Genomic DNA, 6,931 nt, shown 5'->3' with positions numbered 1-6,931 from the left:
GGACATGTCCGGCGCGCGCGGGGTGAATTTTTAGGGTTTCGGGGAGGAAGGAGATCCGAAAACGGAGGGGTTCTTTAAATAGACATAGAGGGAGCTAGGAGAGTCCAACTGAGGTGCGGTTTTCGGCCACGCGATCGTGATCGAACGCTCTAGATGATGGAGCAGAGTTAGGTGGGTTTTGGGCCAAATTGGAGGGGTGTTGGGCTGCAACACACACGAGGCCTTTTCGGTCCCTCGGTTAACCGTGGGAGTATCAAACGAAGTCCAAATGATACGAAACTTGACAGGCGGTCTACCGGTAGTAAACCAAGGCCGCTTGGCAAGTCTCGGTCCAATCCGGAAATGTTTAATCCCCACACACGAAAGAAAGCTAGAAATGACCACCGGAGGAGAACGAAGCGCCGGAATGCAAAACGGACAACGGGGAAAATGCTCGAATGCATGAGACGAACATGTATGCAAATGCAATGCACATGATGACATGATATGAGATGCATGACAACGACAACAACACACGGAGACAAAACCCGAACCCGAGGAAATAAATTAACTTAACGCCGGAAACGGCAAGAGTTGGAGTACAAATTGGGAAAGTTACATTCGGGGTGTTACACTCAATCCTTTTTGTAGCAAAGGACAAGCCTGGACAAACTCTTATAAAGGAAAAGCGCTCCCGAGGACACATGAGAATATCATCAAGCTAGTTTTCATCATGCTCGTATGATTCGTGTTCGATACTTTGATAATTTGACATGTGGGTGGACCGGTGCTCGGGTGCTGTTCTTACTTGAACAAGCATCCCACTTATGATTAACCTCTATTGCAAGCATCCGCAACTACAACAAAAGTATTAAGGTAAACCTAACCATAGCATGAAACATATGGATCCAAATCAGCCCCTTACGAAGCAACGCATAAACTAGGGTTTAAGCTTCTGTCACTCTAGCAACCCATCATCTACTTATTACTTCCCAATGCCTTCCTCTAGGCCCAAATAATGGTGAAGTGTTATGTAGTCGACGTTCACATAACACCACTAGAGGCTAGACAACATACATCTCATCAAAATATCGAACGAATACCAAATTCACATGACTACTAATAGCAAGACTTCTCCCTTGTCCTCAGGAACAAACATAACTACTCACAAAGCATATTCATGTTCATAATCAGAGGGGTAATAATATGCATAAAGGATCTGAACATATGATCTTCCACCAATTAAACCAACTAGCATCAACTACAAGGAGTAATTAACAGTATTAGCAACCTACTAGCACCAATCCCGGACTTAGAGACAAGAATTGGATACAAGAGATGAACTAGGGTTTTGAGATGAGATGGTGGTGATGAAGATGTTGATGGAGATTGCCCTCTCCCGATGAGAGGAGCATTAGTGATGACGATGGCGATGATTTCCCCCTCCGGGAGGGAAGTTTCCCCGACAAAACAGCTCTGCCGGAGCCCTAGATTGGATCCTCCATGGTTCCGCCTCGTGGTGGCGGAGTTTCGTCCCGAAAGGTCGCTTCTTATTATTTTTCTCGACGAAATACTTCATATAGGAGAAGATGGTCATCGGAGAGCCACCAGGGGGCCCACGGGGTAGGGGGGCGCGCCCTAGGGGGGCGCCCCCCACCCTCGTGGCAAGGGTGTGGGCCCCCTGGTCTTCATCTTTGGCGAGGATTTTTCATTATTTACTATAAGGCATTGCGTGGAGTTTTAGGACTTTTGGAGTTGTGCAGAATAGGTCTCTAATATTTGCTCCTTTTCCAGCTCAGAATTTCAGCTGCCGGCATTCTCCCTCCTTATGTAAACCTTGTAAAATAAGAGAGAATAGCCATAAGTATTGTGACATAATGTGAAATAACAGCCCATAATGCAATAAATATCAATATAAAAGCATGATGCAAAATGGACGTATCAACTCCCCCAAGCTTGGACCTCGCTTGTCCTCAAGCGAAAGCCAATAACAATAAATATGTCCCCATGTTTAGAGGTAGAGGCGTCGATAAAAATAAAATACGGACATGAGGGAATCATGATTATTCTCATAACAACAACATACGTAGATATTGTCATATGATTACTTATGTTCAGGTGATGATCTATTCACAACGCAAAAGTATGAATCAGAAACCTTATTGAGAACCAACAAACTATAACCTCAGTCTTTGAAGCAATTGCAATTTATCATAACATCAGAAAGAGTCTATGTCAGAGCTAAAAAGCAAGTCCACATACTCAACTATCATCTAGTCCTTCATAATTGCTAACACTCGCGCAATACTTGTGGTTACGGAGTTTTAATCAGACATAGAGAAAGATAGGGGCTTATAGTTTTTCCCCACAACCTTTTACCTCGAGGGTAATGTCAACAATAATAACTCATGACCCCCTACATCCAATTAGATATATCTATCAGGATCTTTCCAACACACTGTGCTTGCCAAAGGATAAAATGTAAAAAGGAAAGGTGAAGATCACCATGACACTTGCATAAGGTAGAAGATAATAATAAAAGGTAGGCCCTTCGCAGAGGGAAGCAGAGGTTGCCATGCGCTTTTATGGTTGGATGCACAAAATCTTAATGCGAAAGAATGTCACTTTATATTGCCCCTTGTGATATGAACCTTTATTATGCAGTCCGTCGCTTTTATTACTTCCACATCACAAGAGCCTATAAAGCTTATTTCTCCCACACCAATCAATCATACATATTTAGAGAGCAATTTTTATTGCTTTGAACCGATGACAACTTACTTGAAGGATCTTATTCAATCCATAGGTAGACATGGTGGACTCTCATGGCGAAACTGGTTTAAGGGTATTTGGAAGCACAAGTAGTATCTCTACTTGGTGCTAAGAATTTGGCTAGCATGAGGGGGAAGGGAAAGCTCAACATGTTGGATGATCCATGACAACATACTTTATCTCAGATATAAGAAAACATAACCCATTACGTTGTCTTCCTTGTCCAACATCAACTCTTTAGCATGTCATATTTTGATGAGTGCTCCCAATCAGAAAAGATGTCAATAATAGTATATTTATATGTGAAACCTCTCTTTCCTTATTACTTCCTATCAATTGCAACGATGACCAAAGCTATGTCTGCCAACTCCCAAGAACTTTTAATCATCACACTCTTTCTATGTGAAGTCATTACTATCAATAAGATCAATATGAACTTTTGTTTCTTCTTATTCTTTTTCTCTTTTCTTTTATTCACCCAAGATCATAGCAAGGAAATCAAGCCCTTGACTCAACACTAATCTTTATTATATAGCTCACGGACTCGATTACATAGAGAGATCATAAAGCAAAACTTAAAACTAGATCATGCCATAAACTTTATTCTACTAAATCAAAATACTACTAATAGGATCGAACTAAGGAAAACGGTAAAGATAAGAGTTGTGATTGTGATACGATACCGGGGCACCTCCCCCAAGCTTGGCGGTTGCCAAGGGGAGTGCCCATACCCATGTTATTATGTCAACTTCTTTGTTGTTGGTGAAATATTCCTGGCGATGATTCCTCTCAGGATACGATTCTCCTCCTCGAGCTTGTTGACTTGCTGCTTGAGGTCCATTGTTTCCTTACGAAGCTTTCCTGAGACGGCTAAATCTCCTTGCACCCAAGGGTGTTTCATAGCTGCGGGAGAACAAGTGACACTCCTCTTCATATTTTCATAAGAAAGAAATCTAACATTGGAAGGGATAACCGAGTTTGGAATAGCTGAGCTCTGTAGTTCCCCCATCGTGAACCCAGCTCGGAAGCGAGAGGTGACTTCTTGATCATCCATGGCATCTACCCTCATTAATTCAGCATCAATCTCCTCCACCGTTGCTGGCCCAAAGTGGTCAGGGTCGCTGTTTGCCCTTGGTTCCAGTGTCGGATTAGATACCCGGCTCTCCCCGACTGACTCTTGAGAAGACATCTTGCTCTAATCTGCAGCAACAACAGCCCGAAACAAAAATAGAGGATATTTGCGTGATACGGGAGTCAAAACCTTCGGGAGAATATATAGTGAATTTTTACCGACCAAAATACGTATCGTGCAAGAAAACAGAGTCCGGAAGGCACACGAGGAGCTCACGAGGTAGGGGGCGCGCCCTCCACCCTCGTGGGGCCCTCATGTCCTTCCCGGACTGCTACTTAATTTTCTATTTTTCTAAATATTCCAAAACGGAGAGATATTGCCTTAAAAATTGTTTTGGAGTCGGTTCACTTACCGTACCACATACCTATTCCTTTTTGGAGTCTGAAACGTTCTGGAAAGTGTCCCTTATGTATTCCTCCGGGGTTACGGTTTCAATAATATTGGTTTCAACATTTATGGGATTACCCGAGATATAATGTTTAATTCTCTGACTGTTTACCACCTTCGGATTTGTGCCTTCGAAGTTGTTGATTTTTATGGCACCGGAACGATAGACCTCCTCGATAATATAGGGGCCTTCCCATTTAGAGAGAAGTTTTCCTGCAAAAAATCTTAAACGAGAGTTGTATAGCAATACATAATCACCTACATTAAACTCACACTTTTGTATCCTTTTTTCATGCCATCTTTTAACCTTTTCTTTAAACAACTTGGCATTTTCATAAGCTTGGGTTCTCCATTCATCAAGTGAGCTAATATCAAATAACCTCTTTTCACCGAAAAGTTTAAAATCATAGTTGAGATCTTTAATATCCCAATATGCCTTGTGAGGGAGTCCTGGATTAGGGGGTATCCAGACAGCCGGATTATATCCTTTGGCCGGACTGTGGGACTATGAAGATACAAGATTGAAGACTTCGTCTCGTGTCCGGATGGGCCTCTACTTGGCGTGGAAGGCAAGCTAGGCAATATGGATATGTATATCTCCTCCTTTGTAACCGACCTTGTGTAACCCTAGCCCCCTCCGGTGTCTATATAAACCGGAGGGTTTTAGTCCATAGGACAACATACAATCATACCATATGCTAGCCTCTAGGGTTTAGCCTCTCCGATCTCGTGGTAGATCAACTCTTGTAACACTTATATCGTCAAGAATAAATCAAGCAGGATGTAGAGTTTTACCTCCATCAAGAGGGCCCGAACCTGGGTAAAACATCATGTCCCCTGCTTCCTGTCACCATCCGCCTTAGACGCACAGTCCGGGACCCCCTACCCGAGATCCGCCGGTTTTGACACCGACATTGGTGCTTTGATTGAGAGTTCCTCTGTGACGTTGCCGTAAGGAAGGATGCCTCATCTCGTTGTTAAAAGCAACATTACCACCGGGGGAGCTCTGGCTGTCGGCCAAACTCTCCGGCTAGGCAGTTTCGTCATGACTGCCTGTTCGGCTGCTGCACCGACGATGACTTCTCGGGTCATCAAAAATAGCCTCCATGTCGGCTCGGAAGTCGCCGAGCAGATGGATCCAATGGAGCTCTCTTCCCTAAACGAACTCTTGGATCGCATCGCTGCCTCGGGAGTCGCTACGGACTATGATCGGATTGGGCTTAAACCCGATCGAAGGGAGATTAACTCTCCATCGGTCACCCATCACGTTGCGGTGGTGGAGGAACAATGCGGCAACTCTTCCTCTATTTGAGGACTAACTATGTATGGATTCCTGAGCTCTCCGAGCCGGATACCCGCTTACGGGAGGACATTACCCAAGCCCTGAACCTAGAATCAGGTAGCGGGCCAGACTTATCGGATAATAGTCCGGAACCCGAACTTCCAAGATTGGAAACTCCTCGCCCCCTAGGTCTCAGATCGAGTAGGGGTTCGGACTCAAACCCACCCACCCACCTAGACATAAACGATCTTTCCCACATCAGGCAAGAGGCCCATGAAATAGTACATCATTATTGGGCCAGATTCCTCCTTGTGATGAACAAGGTTAAGGACTGTCGCGAGGAAGATGCAGTCTCACTTTTCTGCAATAATTGCATGAACAAGGGAATCCTTAACGCCTTAAGTCGCCGTGACATATCATGCTTCGCTGACTTGGCGTCCATAGTACGAAAGTACTGTGCAATGGAAAGCGCCTTGTCGGGGAAACTGATCCACGAACACCTATGGGGCCGGCGGACCGGGCCCCTTTCGGTTCGGTGGGGGGCGGAGGTCGCACGAAGAGCAGATCGAGGCGAGGCACACGAGCAGTTTACCCAGCTTCGGAGCTCTCCGGAGAGATAACACTCCTACTGCTGCTTGTCTGGTTGTATTATCTGGTGTTCTTGCTCTTGAGCGAGAGAGTGAGATGTTTTCTGGGCTACGAATGAATCGAAGCAAACTGTCCGAACCCCCTCTACGTTGCGCATGGGCCTCCTTTTATACGCTAAAGGGGTCACCGACAGGTGGCAACGCAGAGGAGGGTAAAAACGTAAAAAGCGAGGTAGTTGATACAGTTGCTTGTACAGTACACCCTACCTAACCCTGACGGCAGGGGACAAGGCCATTAAATGCCCGTCTGAGTCGCCCGAACAGTGCAGAAAAGGACCGTTAGGGGCGCCACCGTTCGCCACGATGGCGATCTTGTCAGCTTCGCATGCCACTGCGCACCGCTGGCTGCACAGCCTCCCGCCACGCGCGCCCGGAGAGGCCCCCAAAGCGACACGTTGGTGGATGCGCTGGAGCGTGGGCGCAGAGTGGCCGCCTGCCGCGGCAAGCGCCTTGCCGCTGTTGTTATCTCGCCGGGTCCAGAAGCTCGTCGCTCACCGGGCGTCGGGGTACCTTATTTAGTCTTCCCGGCAAGCTCCTCTTGCCGGGGCCTTGTTGCCTTGCCGGAGCGCGTGGCGCGTCGCGGCAAGTTCCTTGGAGCGCCTTGGTTGGCCTTCCCGGCAAGCTCCTCTTGCCGGGGTCTTGTCTCCTTAGCTTAAATACTTTGTTCTTGGATGGCTCCAAGGGAACCTTGGGGGATCTTGGCGTTCGTCCGACAAGCCTTTGCCGCGGGGT

This window comes from Triticum dicoccoides, chromosome 1A, assembly GCF_002162155.2.
Source record: "Triticum dicoccoides isolate Atlit2015 ecotype Zavitan chromosome 1A, WEW_v2.0, whole genome shotgun sequence".
Taxonomy (NCBI): domain Eukaryota; kingdom Viridiplantae; phylum Streptophyta; class Magnoliopsida; order Poales; family Poaceae; genus Triticum; species Triticum dicoccoides.
The sequence above is the reverse complement of the archived record's forward strand: the minus strand, read 5'-3'. Positions refer to the sequence as shown.